The sequence below is a fragment of the Ambystoma mexicanum genome, chromosome 5p, assembly GCF_040938575.1.
Source record: "Ambystoma mexicanum isolate Mex_15411 chromosome 5p, UKY_AmexF1_1, whole genome shotgun sequence".
Classification (NCBI taxonomy): Eukaryota; Metazoa; Chordata; class Amphibia; order Caudata; family Ambystomatidae; genus Ambystoma; species Ambystoma mexicanum.
The window spans coordinates 1,323,152,752-1,323,168,508 of NC_090930.1; the positions used below are offsets into that span (position 1 = coordinate 1,323,152,752).

At 43.9% G+C, this 15,757-nt stretch overlaps 1 protein-coding gene across 1 annotated transcript in view; it reads left to right on the top strand.

Moving 5' to 3' along the window:
- The window catches only part of NSUN2 (NOP2/Sun RNA methyltransferase 2), a 1,120,965-nt gene that overhangs the window by 321,431 nt on the left and 783,777 nt on the right, over positions 1-15,757 (top strand). The gene's annotated exons all lie outside the window — the stretch shown is intronic.

Genomic DNA, 15,757 nt, shown 5'->3' on the forward strand with positions numbered 1-15,757 from the left:
CTAAAGGTTTTGCCCAAGTTTCTGGTTCCGCTTTAAAAGTATTGTTTGTTAAACCATTGGGCCCTGGGGCCCTTGAATTATTAGCTCTGGCAATGAGACCAAGTATCTCACAGTCAATGAGGGAGACCCAAGGAACAGTTAGATAATTCTGCCCCGTTGTACAAGGTTCTATCCCCTCTCCCCCTGTGCCATAGAGTTCAGTGTAGTGCTCGACCCATTCATCCTCAGGAATGGCATTCAACTGGTCAGCCACCATCACATCATCTTGGCTAGAGAAAATGGCCCAAAAAGCCCCAAGATTTCTCTTAACAAGTACTCCAAGCATAGACTCTACATCATTTTGTAGCTGGGTAGATTTCCTAGATTTGCAATAATTTTTATATTTTTGGCGGCTTGTTTTAATTTTGGCTTTATTATCCCAGTCAATGTCGAGTACTTGAACCTCTCTAAGTTTCCGAGTATATGCCTTTTCATTGGCCAACTCCTGATCAAACCTATGAGAATGGGATTTTTTTAGGGAAACCCTTCCTAAGAGAGCCCAAGATACTACTATGGAGAGCACCAAGAAAACTGTCAAAATTTAAAGTGTTAAACACTGCCAATTTCCACGAGAGAGAAGTATGGTTAAATGAGGAGATCAATTTACAATTAAGGAGATTAATATTGGCAGGTGACCAACGTATCCCTGTCCCTTGTCCCACTGATCTAAGATGACAAGAGCCCCCAGCGGGCAATAACTTCATGGGAAAGGGAGAGGGAAAAGTAACTACCAAAGACCCATGGTCACTCCATGGGTTAAAAGAAACCTCAACCTCAGGCGAGAGAAGACGAGGAGTGGTCTACAAAGACATAGTCTATAGTAGACAATGAAAGACCTCTATGCCAAGTGGGACGTGATGGAACAGTAGCATCATAGAAACCGTTAAGGCAAGTTAGCCCAACCAAGTCCAGGGCTAAATTCCAAAGTTTACCCCAATCAAATTTCTGTCCTCGCCGATTATCGTCCTCCCAAATCAAGGCCAGATCATCATATTTTGCCTCGGATGAAATTGAACAGTCAGAGTTGAGATCTCCTGCCAAGATCAACTTCCCCCTAGGATATAAAGATCTCCATTCAAGTACTATATCCGTTAGACCTTCCAAAAACGACTCAAGTACAGCAATGCCCTTATGCCAATCTACTTTAATGAGAAGAATATTAACCAGGCCATCAAGGGAAGTGACCTCCAAAGCCAAAATACCAAAAGGCGTATCCGCAACAACCTTACTCCTAAAGCCAAAAGAGGCTCTAGTTCCAATAAGAAGGCCCCCAGAGGCCCTCCCTCCTAAACTGGATTTAGCACTTTGGGAATGGATAACAAATCCATCAACAACGGGTGGGGAGAGCAGCCAGGTTCCTTGTAAGAAAAAACAATGTGAAGCCCTAATCATACGTACTGTATCAGTATTAGTAAAAAGATGAATGCTTCCCCTAGAATTCCAGGAGGGAAAAAGAAATGTATTCAGGGCCGGAGCATGTATAGATGTGGCAGGGCACTTAGAGGAAAGATCATTTCCACAGACCTGAGGTAACCTGAGCCCAGCTTCTAGCGTTTCCATTGAATCTGGCCGTAAATTGCCTCCGCTGACATTGCGGAACTCTTTCCGGATGGTACACCATTGTAAGGTTTCCCCTATACTCTTCACACCCTCCATATTTACCAGGCAGATGATTAGTTTGTAATAGATTTACTTGAAAACCAAGCTGCATTAAACCATCCCTTTGGGTCATTATTAGTTCTAAGACCAGTCTAGATTTCAGAACAATATTGCTCAAATCTACGCGTGCCTTAATGGGAAAGAAAATCCTCTCCATATCATAACAAGAAATGAGTGAAAGAGAGGGAAGTTGATGGAAAATGTTTAATATATTTCCACGATTGAGACAGATAGGCATATCCTGACCCCAAAGACTAGTAAGCTGCAAAATATCAAGGTAATCTTTAACCTCCACTGGATGAGGTAAAGGGTCAGTTTAGTAAACTGAGTTAGCGAATCAGTGTCCCTTGCACCCCTTAATATAGACCTATTTTGAGAGGCATATGGTCCCAACGGAAATATTTATGGCAAATGAGAGAAATTCTCATCTTGAGAGAATTCGGAGCTGGTGGAAGAGCTTTGATGACCATTAATTAAACCTCCATTTGGCACCTTAGACTTGGTGAAATTAAGGGAGTTAGGAACATAGAGGCCCTCCACTGGTCTAAATCCCATAACACTTGCCCCCATTGTAGAGTCTCTATTGGTCAGATGACCGTCAGATGACCGTCAGAGTGATGAGAAGGAAGGCTATCTATTGGAGCGGAAAAGGTATTCGGAGCCCCATCCTGGGGTAAACAGCTGGATTAGGAACCCCCCAGTAGATGTGTTCGTAGTAAATAACTCCTGAAATAGTTGTTTTACCATGTTGAGGTTGTCCAAATTCGCTGATAACTGAGTGATAATAGGCTCAGGATGGGTAGGAACTGATGTAGATAAAGCATTGCACGGAGTGGTTAAGGGAATTGCATCAGAATCAGGTTATATCTGCTTACATACAATTTGGGGATCCAATATAACTGGAGCGGTATTGTTTATAGGCTCCGGTTGAGTTAAAACTATTTTTGAAAGACATGTAACAGAAGTTTCCTTGACCCGCCCAGTAGAGGCAACCTCCACCCCCGGAATATTATCCCCTAGTATAGGACTAAATACCAAAGGATCAGGCTGACTAGGTATAGCCAGAATAGACGATAATGAAGTTAGTCCAGCGGAAGCAGTAGCTACAATAGAAGTAGCGGTCACAGGTACTGCTAATTCTACCAGATTCATAATCCCCTTAGAAGGGGAACGAATTGTTGCACACACGGGCACATGCCCAAAAAAGTTTTAAAATAATTAATTAGTATAAGTATGTATTTCATATTCTTCTGATTTTTTGTTTTCTTTATTTGTTGGTTATGCTTTTTTTTAACTATATGAGCAAAGCCCTTTGACTGAGCCGAAGCCTTGGTGAGCCATTAGTTGAATGGTAGGTCCTGAGGATAGACCCTTAGAAAGTGGGCTTACAGATTTAGGAATCGACCCCTCTAGGGCTTTCTCTACTAGTAGTTTGGTAGTTACTTTTGTAGAAGTAATAACGGGATCTACATCAGGGATATGACCCACTTGTGTAGCCTCAGCCTTCATAGGGGAGATCAGGGGTAGTTGATTAGAAATTCCCCTGTCCATACCATGAGAGGAAGTCCCTGAGGCCCTATTGATGGGGTCCCCTGGGAGAGTAGCCGTTTGAACACTTAAGGCTATCTTGACTGAAGCTACTTCAGTAATTGGATGAGTGGAGAAAACAGTCTGAAGACTGTTTTGTTATTAAGGGATGTTCTTTCTTAATAATTTTGACCAATTCTTCAAATCTATCCAGACCTTCTAGCCTGTTATATATTTCAGAGAGTAAGAGAGAGTGTGATCTGACCTCTGACCATATATTGTCATAAAGACTCACAAAAGAACTAAGAACCATATTCAATGCAGATAAAGTGGGTTGAGTTAATTTTATTCTATCATCTGCCTCTTTAAGGGCGTGGTGCATAACAGACTGGCTAGCATGATCTTTTTGCGAGTCTAAAACTAAAGCCCTTTCTCGAAGCCAATTTTGCTTCTCAGTATACTCATCAATAAAATCGGTGAGTTCCGAAGGAGAGCCCACATAAGAGGCATCACAGGTTTGCTGAGTGACATTATTTATGTTAATGGAATTAGGATCCAAATCACTCTCAGCTATTGCCTTATCTGCACACTCTGATACTAATATCATCAATATCATTATCTCCGGGGTCTTCAGTGTCCAACTTCTTTACTACATCCGCCAAATGCGTATGATCCAAAGTGTCCACTGATAGGACTGAAAGCGGAGGTTTGATAAGGGTACTAGTGGCTGTCCTTTTTCCAAAAAAAATAGAATTTCTTTTCCCCTTGGTTAGGTTTGCTCTGAGAACCTGTGTAAGATTTTATTTTAGGGGAATTAATCAAAGGTCTAGTAAGTGGATTTTTAAACAATATGGGTTTCACTATGGAGATGTTGGAAATGGCAACAGGAGTAGCAGAGAGTAACATGAATAGAGGAAGTATGGTTTACCTCCTTACCAGAGGTAAGTGCCTCAGTTGATAAATTAATACCAGAAGTACCAAGTGTGCATCTTTGCCCTAAGTAGGCTGCCCCCTTCCTCCAATTTAGAAGCTATAGTGGCCGCCAGACGATCCTCCTGTGCATCTATTGAGATATCTTGATTTCCAGTAAATATGCAGCTATTATTGGCTGGAGTGCGTGGAATAATACCCATCAGGTTAAGTAAATCTGTCCTTTCTTGCGAATGAATTTGGGCATGAGCCATATATTTTTTGGAAACCTAATCTTCCAGAGTGTTTACTATTGTATGTTGTGACTTGCACAAAGAAGTAGAAATGGGTTTTCCTGATGGAATACCATCCATCGAGGAAGGAGAAAGAGCCAACACTACGGGGAGAGTAGAATCCAGAGAGGCCTCCAAAGCTACCTGGCTCCAAGTCCCTTATGTGTCATTCAAACCAATGTAGGTCACAGAGGGACAAAGGCAGAACATCGTAGGGATGAACAGTAAAAGAAAAAATCTATTGATAATAAAGTAGAGGGACTCCTAAAGATAATATCTATGGCTAATAAAATAGTAAGCAATGTATAAAATGCACTGAATACAAGGATTAGCAAACATACATGAAATAGCACGAAAAATACTGTTTAAAACACTATAATAAAATACAATAAATATGGATCTCCTTCAGAAAAAGGGATAAAAATAGGAACTGGATATAGCAGCAAGTATATCAATTGTTTGATTTGTTTAAAGGGTCAGTCAATAAAAGAGAACCATTAAGCAGCGAAGATTTTGAGGAGGTCCCAGTAATAGGGTAAGGAACACCCGACAGCTCCAGGAGCGGCCAGAGTCCGACTCCCCCCTCCCCACCCACCCCTTACCCTAATTACAATTTAGTATAAGGCAGATGAAGGAGCGTAAGACCTAGACTGGGGTACTCGCGAAGCCGTTGCACAAGGACAAGTCACAACCAAACAGCGCTCCAGCCCTTACTGCCTCCAGGGCTTAACGCTGCAAGGGTGGTTGAGCCGGCACTAAATGCGGGCTAAGAGTCACGTGATTCGTCACGTGCCCGCAACGAAGTCCGCCTCCTCCAGGAAGCCAAAGAATACCCAGCAAGAGCTCCGCTCAGCTTGCAGTGCTGGTAACATGAGGAGTGCTGCAGGCAGGCAGGGTAAGTATGTAGACAGATGCGCTCCTTCAGGAAAAATTAAACCACCACCAGGTTTCCCCCCAACATGGATTCAAGGGGAATAATGCCCTGTGGATGAACCAGTCAGGGAAATTTGCCTACACCCCCCCCCCTCCCAACACCGCTACTGGGCTGGTTGGTGAACAAACTGCACCAAGAACAAGTGAGACTAATCCTAGTTGCTTCTATGTGAGCGGGACAACCTTGGTTTCCGCACCTGCGCAAACTGGCGTTGTGCGATCCAATCAAACTCCTGTGCACCTACAACATCGCACAGAGTGACAATGTTCTGCCCTTGGTATATGAACTTGGCAACTTTGCTCCTGAAATCCTAGAATCTGGCCACTTAAAGCTACCTCAAATGTATTGAAATCCTCAAGGAAGCACGGAAACCAAACACCAGACACTGTTATTTTAACAAATGCTAAATATTTGTAATATGCCAGTCAAACAATGTAAACCCTATCAAATGTACTGCATCAAACATTGATTACATGCTCAAATTATTAGTCCCCGGGCTAGTTTTTAATTCCAGGGTTCACCTAGCGGTTCTATCCGCGTACACGACTTCTCAAAGCAAGTCGTCCTGGTGGAAAGTCACCGTCATTAAGGCATTCATGGAAGTATTAAAAAGACTTTACCCTCCCATTTCAAACACACCTCCGGGTTGGGACCTAAATGTGGTACTTGCAAAGCTCATAGTACACCCCTTTGAGCCTATGCACAAATCTAGCCTGAAACACCTTACATATAAAACTGCTTTTCTGGTGGCTATCGCATCCATAAGAAGAGTCGGTTAACTACAAGCTTTGTCAGTGCAAGACCCTTTCTTTGTTATCCATAAACACTAGCTGGTGCTAAGAACACACCCTAGGCTTTCACCTAAGTTCAGATCTAAGTTCCATGTCAACCAGTCCATTGAACTACCTGCTTTCTTTCAAAACCCGTCAAGCTCAGCTGAGAAAAAACTCAAGTCCCGGTCTAAGTCCCGCTTTGCCCGCTCACGCTGTTGCTGTTGCTCTCTTCGTGTTTTGTGCTTCATGCATGTTGAATTTTGGAACTTTTGGGACACTTGCACTACAGCTACCAGAAGGTGATCTTAACCAGCAGTATACCACGAGTATACCACGATTGTACTTGGACTCTGTACTTATTGTGATTTTTTCTTTTTTAGGCATTGCATGCAAATTTCTGTGGGCGGCTCCATATAACTGCTTTCCCGGGCGCACTGCGCACGTGCACCGGAGTAAGTCCCGGTCTAAGTCCCGCTTTGCCGCGCTCGTCGCGGCGAAGGTTTGTTTCTCTTAGTATTATTGGTTCTATTCCGCCCTTTTAAGCACCTTGATTGTAATCTCACTCTCTCTCAACCATGAAACGAGGCATAAACTCCTTGCAAGCCATAATGCCGGCGGTAACTGCATTACATAGCACCAATGGTGTGAGCAGTTCCCAGACCTTTTCTTCTGCAGCTACAAAAAAAACACGTCTTAGCTCTACTCTGCGCACAAGCGCCATAAATTCTACAAAGAGCAGAGCTGAGCTTCTTTTAGGAATGGACATTTGTTCCTTTTGCAGGGACTCTAGTCGTGTAGAAAACACCACACAAACTACTGGAAATCCTTCAGCTACAACCCTTGGACATCCGGTTTTGGCAGATACGGACCCAAAAGACCCTTTGCATGGACATGCCACGAAAACCAGCACTTTTGGGAAAGGTATAAGTGGTCAAACAATACCCTCAGATGCTGTGGTATAGGGCACAAACAGTGAGACTTTAAAATCTGTGACATTGCCTGGCCCCTCAGTTTTGCAAAAGAAAATGTTTCCCGTACTGATAGCATCATCTTAACAAATATTTTAACTGGTTTTGTGGTTCCGCCCTCTGATGCACTCAATATTTCTGTCTCATCCGTAAGTGTTACATCTACTGCTAAAACATCTGAGTCCTGTTCTTCAGGACATACCTGTAATTGAATTGGACGCTAATGCTGGGCTTTTTCACCTCCTACCATTTCTGAAAATCTGTCCAAATGACCCACACTTTTCACAAATGTTAGTGCTGTTAATTCTGTCACGAATTTGTCCTTTAGTGCTCCGACTCCCAGAAAAGTGGCTGCAAAATGCTCCACTGATGTTGGTGGCACTGATTCTCAGACTGTGAGCGCTAGCTTTGCGCTCACATCTATGAATGCCATTTTAGCGCTGGCTAAACTGTTTGAGGTTTTAGTTATAAAGGCTGAAGTTCATTCAAATCAGCTTGACCAGTTACCTGCTAACCAATTTACAATCTCAAATAGACTTGAGAGCCTGAGTCCTTCAGAAGCAGTACCAATTACTAAAAAGTCTGTATTTTCTCAGACATTCTTTTTGGCTGTCCTGTCTATACAAACTTATCAGCCTATACCCTTTGTACTTGATCCTATAATTGACATGAATAATGCACATGAAACAACAACTGACATGCAGAAGAAACCCACTTACTCTCTTTTTGAGGCAAAAACCTCCCTTCCTGTCAAGGGGGGATTTTTCTCCAAAAAGACTCCTGTGTTAAATCAGAAAAAGAAAACGGAAAATATCAAATCTGCATTTAATCGCACTTCTCAAACTAAAGCTTTTATTAATGAGCTTTCAACTTCAGTTACTCCGACTGTCTTGGCCTCTAAAGCGATCACAATAAAATATTCTCAACATATGCAGGCAAAAAAAGCTAAGATATGCCCTGCTCCTACTGATCCTGTTATGGCTTACAGTCCTTTAAGTAAATTGATAAGTGTGGCTGATCAGATGTCTCAAACTTCCATCAAGTCAACAACAAGCTGCCTCACTGTTAATGCGTCCACTAGCTGTAATCCAACAGCAACTAGTTTGATTTCTAATGCCTCCATGGCTCAGAACTTACTAAACGGAGAAAACCGTTGCAGAGATAAGAAAGGCAGTTGATGAATATCTGTCCTCCAAATCTGTCTCTAAAAATGTTACTTTTGTACAGCCGGCACCGACTGTTTCCCCATAAACCATCACCCTCAGTGGTTCCTATTTTGAAGAAGGCCAGTGTGCCTGTCTCGACTGATGCAGCGATTACTGGCTCTCTGGCGCCTTCACAGAAGGGAGAATCTGCTAACGTCTCTAACTTTGTCACTTCCGATGACATGGAAAGACTGCTGCAGACAATGTTGACCAAGTTTTTGGAGGCGTCCCCTGCCTCTCAATCTGCCCCACAGCCGAGTAATATTCCTCACCCAATCCCAAATGAGTTACCACCATCAGTTAAACAGAAACCTACCTCCGAGTTTTAAGCGCCCGGCGGTACACTCTTTGACCCTTAGCTGTCAGCCTTTGCCTACCAAACAGTATAACCTTAATCGGGCCTCTGTGTTGGTGATTTTTCGTGAGGTCCCTGAGCTCGATGATATTGGCACCATAGATACTTGTTGAGTTTGCAGACCCATCAAATCATTCCTCTGTAAATCTCTGGATCAACTTGAGGGTGGTGGTTAATGCTATTTGGGCTGTGAAGTCCCAATTTCTTGACCTTGGCTTTACCCTACTACCTACTCCAGACGCATCACATAGATCATCTATGCGTCAGCAGGATGCGCACCCGATTCAACAATCAAACAAGTCCCAAGTTCGATCTGCACAACCTTGCAGTTGTCACTGTCGGAGCAAGCAATGTTAGCATCCAAATCCCTTAAAATCAGATCTTTCCTTTGTCAGCTGGAATTCCAGAGGAAATCGGCACTTATTGAACAATCGTACCTTGCATCTGTCGGATCATGATGTCATTTTGCTCCAAGAATCCTGGTTGTCCAGTCCACCTTCTTGGAACAATTTTGATGTTTGTTTGGTACCAGCAGTGAAGCACCTCTTGGGACGTCCAACCTCCGGTCTATTAACTGCTATAGAGCAGTCTTCTGGCCTAAAAATCGCCCCGTGGTTTTGTCCAAATGATTTTGTACAAATGTCCAGAATTGTGGGGGTAAGCCTTACATGTGCCGTAATTAACATTTATTGGAACCCTATGGGCATCTCTGATGACTGTTTTATGGAACTGATAAACAAGGCTTTCGATATCATCACCTTAGATGGGCTTATAGATTTGATCTACTTAGCGGGTGATTTAAACTTACTGTTTGGGTCCTCACTCTAAATCTGAGCAAAAACGCCTACATGTTAAATGGTGCCTTTCCACAGGATACTCCACCTAGACCTACCTGGCATCGCGCATGTAGCCAGGGGATCATTGATTTTACCTATGTCAACGCGCCCATGCTAAACATGGTTACATCTTTCCAAATTATTGAATCAGAAGTGAGTGATCACATCTTGCACACAACCTGCTGTTCGAATGTCTATACCCAATTCTCCACTGTCCTATCTTAAGGGGTCCTATGAGGTAAATCCTGCTAGAAATCGCCTAACGTGGTCTGAAAACTCCTTGAAAGCCTTTAGGCTATACGATCATGATGAACTAAAGAGTAATGCTGTGAGTGACTTTCCGTCAGATGTTGTGTATTATGATCTAATGCAGCTTTTCCAACGAGCTCTACTATACACAAACAAAAACAAACACCGCATTTGCACATCACTGATCATGAAATTAGACTAAAAAAATCTATGGTTCGGGCTGAAAAAAAGGAAAGCCTTAAAGTTCCCTCCAGACCTACGTTGGGCTGCTCTTTCTCGCATACAAACTAACTACAGGAATTGGGCAAGAGGCATGAAGGCCAAATTATTCCAAACTGATGGAAGTAACATGTTAGCATCTTTGGCATGTTAGCGTCTCATTCTGAGAGAACTGAATGATTGGACAAAGAATCACTTCAAACGGTACCCTCTTCAATCTGGTTTTGTTAGTGCTCTCGGCACGATCCCCAACATAATTACCATCAATATGCTCAAGTCTCAATATGCCTATAGGAAGCAAACTCTATACTTTGTGTTTATTGATTTCCGGTCAGCCTTCGACTCGTGATCTTCTTTTTTCTAAGTTAAAAGCACTTGGTTGTCCATCCTCACTCTTGGCCTTAATCATTTATTTACACACGGACACCACTATGAGAGTCAGGCTCACACTCGAAGGCCTTCTGTCTGCCTCTTTTCCGACTTTTGTAGGAATTCAGCAGGGATGCATACTGGCTTCCATACTGTTCAACCTTTTCATTCTTGATATGGGTCTTTCATTCCTTGGGCTCACAGCTGATGCTCCGGAGTTGGGTGGCCAGCGTATCCCGTGGATGCTTTATGCTGATGACCTGTTTTTGTCTTCTCAGACTCCTAGAGGCTTACAGAATTTGCTAATTGCCTTATCAGATTATGCTGAGACAAATTATCTAACAGTAAATTTGTCCAAATCCCAGATCCTGGTCTGTAGGCCTCTTGGTAATTGCAAAACTTACAACGGGATATGGTCTCTGCAACAAGAAACTATGGAAATTGTCTCGGAATACAAATATCTGGGCGTTTTTATTCAAAACACCGTTTGTGATGGCAAATCTCTGCATATTTTATACTCAAAATTACTGAGTCTGATATCCCAAGCCAAAATTCTTGTTCATAAGTATGGGAAATTCACGTTAAAACATATTCTGATTGTTTTATGAGCAGAAGGTTGTTCCCATTCTACTCTATGGTGCTGAAGCTAAGTTATATTCGAATGACAGCACATGGAATGGACTTGAGGCCACCTTTTGGAAAAGGGTTTTGCGTCTTCCGAACTGTTCGCCCCTGCCCATATTACGGTTCGAGCTGGGTTTGAACTCTCTGCATAGCATAGTCAAATGGAGAATGTGCTCCTTTTTTCCGTAAAAGCCTCCTTAGACTGGCCAACAATAACATTCTGAGCGCGGTAGCTCGCCATCTCTGTTTCCCCTGCTGTTTTTCCTTCAAAATGGCGAAATCTTGTTTTGGACACCCTAGTTGAAGCCAACATCTCTTTACAGTTTCTTATTGAAAATCCGGTTCGTGCAAAAAAAGTTTTATTACTGGGATTGGATCACAAACTACGATCTGTGTGTGACAGAGATTTTGATCCCAACCTCTTTGGAACAAAATGCTTGGGTCAAGTGGCTGGCTATCTTTTGAAATGTCCATCTGCAAACATTTGTAACAAACTATTGCGGATGAGGCTAAATTTATGGTTGACGAGAGAAGTGCTGGTCAGGCGTAAAATTATTGGTGCTGACCTTAACTTCTGTCGCTTCTGCGAGAATCAAAGTGTAAAGGAAACTCTGCAACACATAATTGTGTCATGCCCTAATCTAAAGGCTATTCGAGAGAAATTTTGTAACAATTTGTTGAGTTTGTATATGGAAAAGGATGACCATGAGATATGGAGCATTTTATTTAAGAGTATCAGATTCTCGGTTATAAAGGCCTTGGTACATTTTTTAGAAGCTGTTTTACCTGAAGAGATACCTAATTTTGTCATATTGATAGTACATTATAGAGTGTTTTTTGAATTCAGAATTAATTATTAATACCTTGGCCTTGTTTTGTTTCTGTTACCCAGTTTAGTTATTCATTTAATTGCTCATTTTTATCTCATTTTATGTGCTCTAACTTTCAAACCTTTTCTTTCTGTCGTGTAGCAAAATTATTTTTTACTTGTCAGTGATTTTGAAAAGTTGATTTATTCAGCTATATCAAAATAAAAAAATAAAAAAATTAAAAAAAACGACACACCCTAGATTTAAGGAGGACGGTGCTTCACTATTTAAACAAAACACCGCTGCGAAAAACAGACCAACTGTTTGTCTCCATGTCACCTGGCAGGGAAGGTGATCACGTTTATAGTGAAAATCATACAACTCTGCTATTCTATCAAACAAGACTGTCTTTCACATCAAGAGCTCTCACTACCAGGGGTACAGTAGCTACTCTGGCAGTTATTGCAAACGTCCAGCTCGATGCCATTTGTGAAGCAGCAACATGGAGTTCCATACATAGTTTCCCTCAGCACTACTGCATTGACACACATTCTAAAGCAGATTCACAGGTGTGACAAGCGGTGCTAAAACATCTATATGCAGCTGTACCTTCTCACAACCAACCACCTTCTCCAGACACTGCTAGCTAATCTATGCATAGCATGTGATCTGAACAGATCCACACACCTCGGAAGAGATACCTTAATCACCGTAATCGTATTTCTGATGCTTGAATCTGCTTGGATTCACATGCGCCCACCCGTCCGCACCTGTGGAGTAGAAGGTGCATAGATGTTTTCTGGCTGTATCTACTCTGATCTGCTTTCTTACATCTGTACTCATGCCACACTTCATGCTGCCTCATGTCGGAAACAAAAATTGAGAGTCCTCGACGCGTGAAGGACCATTGGTACAGTGGATGTCGCACTAGGGAGAGTATTACTGGCACGCCCTGTCGACGTCCCTTTTTTAGTTTCTAAAACAAAAAATGTAATACTCTGCGGCTACCACTACATGTTGGTCTATGCATAGCCTGTGAATCTAAGCAGATGCAAGCATCAGAAATACGATTACGGTGAGTAATGCATCATATATTATTTTAGATGTTCTAAGGGTAACTATACCAATTGTGTATATGATAGTTGTATCGATGGTAAAATGGTATAAAAATCTTTTAAAACAATGATTAACGCTGGTCCGTCAATGCCCACGCTCTAGACATCCACGACCTCCTAACCTCCCATGACCTAGATTTACTCATGATCTCTGAAACATGGCTACATGAGGCCTCCGGCCCGGCGCTTTCCCTCGCCCTACCCCCTGGCTATTCCATCACCAGACAAGATCGCCTCTCTAAAGGTGGAGGTGTAGCTATTATTGCCAGAGACTGCCTCTCTATTAGAAAGGTAGAGAAATCCCTGAACAGCGACTACCTCCAAGTCAAAATAACCCTCTCTCCCCACTGCACCATTACTATGCACACTCTCTGCCGCCCGCCAGGCCCAACAGGACACTTTCAAGCCTCTCTCATCCACCTCCTCTTCGACAACCTCAAACAGTCCAAAGCCATTCTCCTTGGGGATGTCAACCTAGGGCTCCTGGATAGTAAGGACGTAGCAGCCAAATCCCTTGACTCAGCCCTCAAGGCTCTAGGCTACAAGAACACCATCCTTAGCCCAACTCATACCCAGGGCAGAACGCTCGATTGGATCGCACAACACAACTGCCCACTCATCACAGGAAACACTCCCACCCCATGGTCTGACCACCGCATCCTCACCACTAGCTCCCCTGCTGCCCCCTCACCTCAACCGCTCCCACCCTGCCTCGCCAGAAGCTCCTGCCAGCACACTAAGGAAAGGCTACTGCCCTTCCTCCAAGGTCCAGCCTTCATACCACCTTTTTCTTCAGACCCAGAAACCGTTGCAACAACCTATGATGCTGCCATCAAAGCAGCTATCAACTCCATTGCCCCTCTCAAACCTCGCAAATCCAAGCCCACAACCCACTCCAACTCTTGGTTCACCACTGAACTCCTCACACTCCGCAACGAGAAAAAAGCTGCACTCACACAGTGGCAAACGTCCCACTCTGACAAAGATAAGATGATCTTTAAAGCCCTATCCACCAAATACAAAAAGGCAATCACCCAAGCAAAGGCCAAATCTTTTGAATCCAGAATCTCGGAAGCCCAATCTAGCACAAAAGAAATATTTGCCATTTTCAGGGAGCTCGAGACACCCACTCCCGCCCCCCAGAATTTCACCAAAGACAAAGACTGGTGTGATGAAATACAAACGGCCATGCAAACCAAATTAAGCCTCCTCAAAAACAAAATACTAGCCACCAAACAAGCCCTACCTAGTAAGCGTATAACTTTCCCACCACCTACCCCGGACTCCCCCCTACCCTTCTCCTTCAAACCCATTCAGGAAAAAGACATCAACATAATGAGGAACATCAAACCCTCTAACTGCAAAGGTGATGCATGCCCAGCCTCCATTATCAAAGACTGCACGGAAGCGCCAGCTCCCTTCCTAACAGCCTTTGTTAATGCCTCCTTTACCACAGGGAAAGTCCCCGCCTCCCTCAAGGAAGCTTGGGTCCGCCCTCTTTTAAAAAAGCCAACTCTCGACCCCACCTCCCCCAACAACTACAGACCCATCACCAATGTCCCATTCCTCCTCAAAATATTGGACAAAGCAGCCTACCTGCAGGTTCAGCACTTCATTGAAGAGAACAAACTCCTTGGACTCCGCCAATCTGGTTTCCGCCCCAGACACGGGACCGAAACCGCCCTACTTGACCTGAAAAACCAGATGGACGATGCTAGAGACATGGGTAAACCAGCACTTCTCCTACTCCTTGACCTATCCGCGGCCTTCGACCTCGTTGATCATGGCGTCCTATGCCACCACCTCTCCTCCATTGCCAAATTTTCCCCAGAGGCCACAGCTTGGATCACCTCCTTCTTACAAGACAAAACCATGCAAGTATTCGCTGACCTAGCTGCCGCATCACCAACCATCATACTCTGTGGCGTGCCCCAAGGCTCCTGCCTCTCCCCCACCCTATACAACATCTTCACACGACCCCTCTTCCTCATCCTCGACGCTATGGGCATCTCCTACACCAACTACGCCGACGACACTCCGATCCTCCTCACCCTTACAGGTAACTATGACACTGACTCCCTGACCCTGAACAACCTCTACAACACCATCCAAGCCTGGATGGCAGACAACGGCCTATGCCTCAACTCTGACAAGACGGAGCTCCTCCTGGTAGGTTCCCCCGACTCGCTAAAAAATCTAGATGCCCAATTCAGTCACTTCACCATTGACTCCATTAAAATTCCTGTCTCATATTCTGTCAAAACTCTGGGAGTCTACCTGGATTCCAGCCTATCCATGGATAGACAAGTCAACGCAATAGCCTCCACAGCTGCTTATCATGCCAAACTTATCAACGCAGTCAGACCCTTTCTCTCCAAAGAGAACTGCACCAACATAGCCAGAGCCATCACCGGCTCTAGGCTAGACTACTGCAACGTACTCTTTCTAGGAACCTCCAATAAAAACTTAGAGACTACAAGTCATACAAAACAATGCTCTCCGGGCAGCCCAAGGCATTGCTAAAAGAGAACACATTTCGGAGGCCAGAAAACTAGCCCACTGAATACAATCCTTTCCTTTATTGGGAGCCAAAGCCCTGACACTGACACACAAGTGCATCCACCTCACTGCTCCAGCCTACCTCTCACAAAGGATCCACCCCGTCTCCACTACCAGGCCAACCAGATCACCGTACACCAACATGCTCTCTGTGCCACTAGTAAAAAGAGTCAGAGCGGGTGGATCCAGCTTCCCTTATCTCGCGCCCACTCACTGGAATGCCTTACCTCCCACTATCCGAGGTGAGGCCTCCCTCACCACCTGCCGCAAAACTCTGAAAACTACCCTCTTCACATAAGGCCTGTCACATCAGCA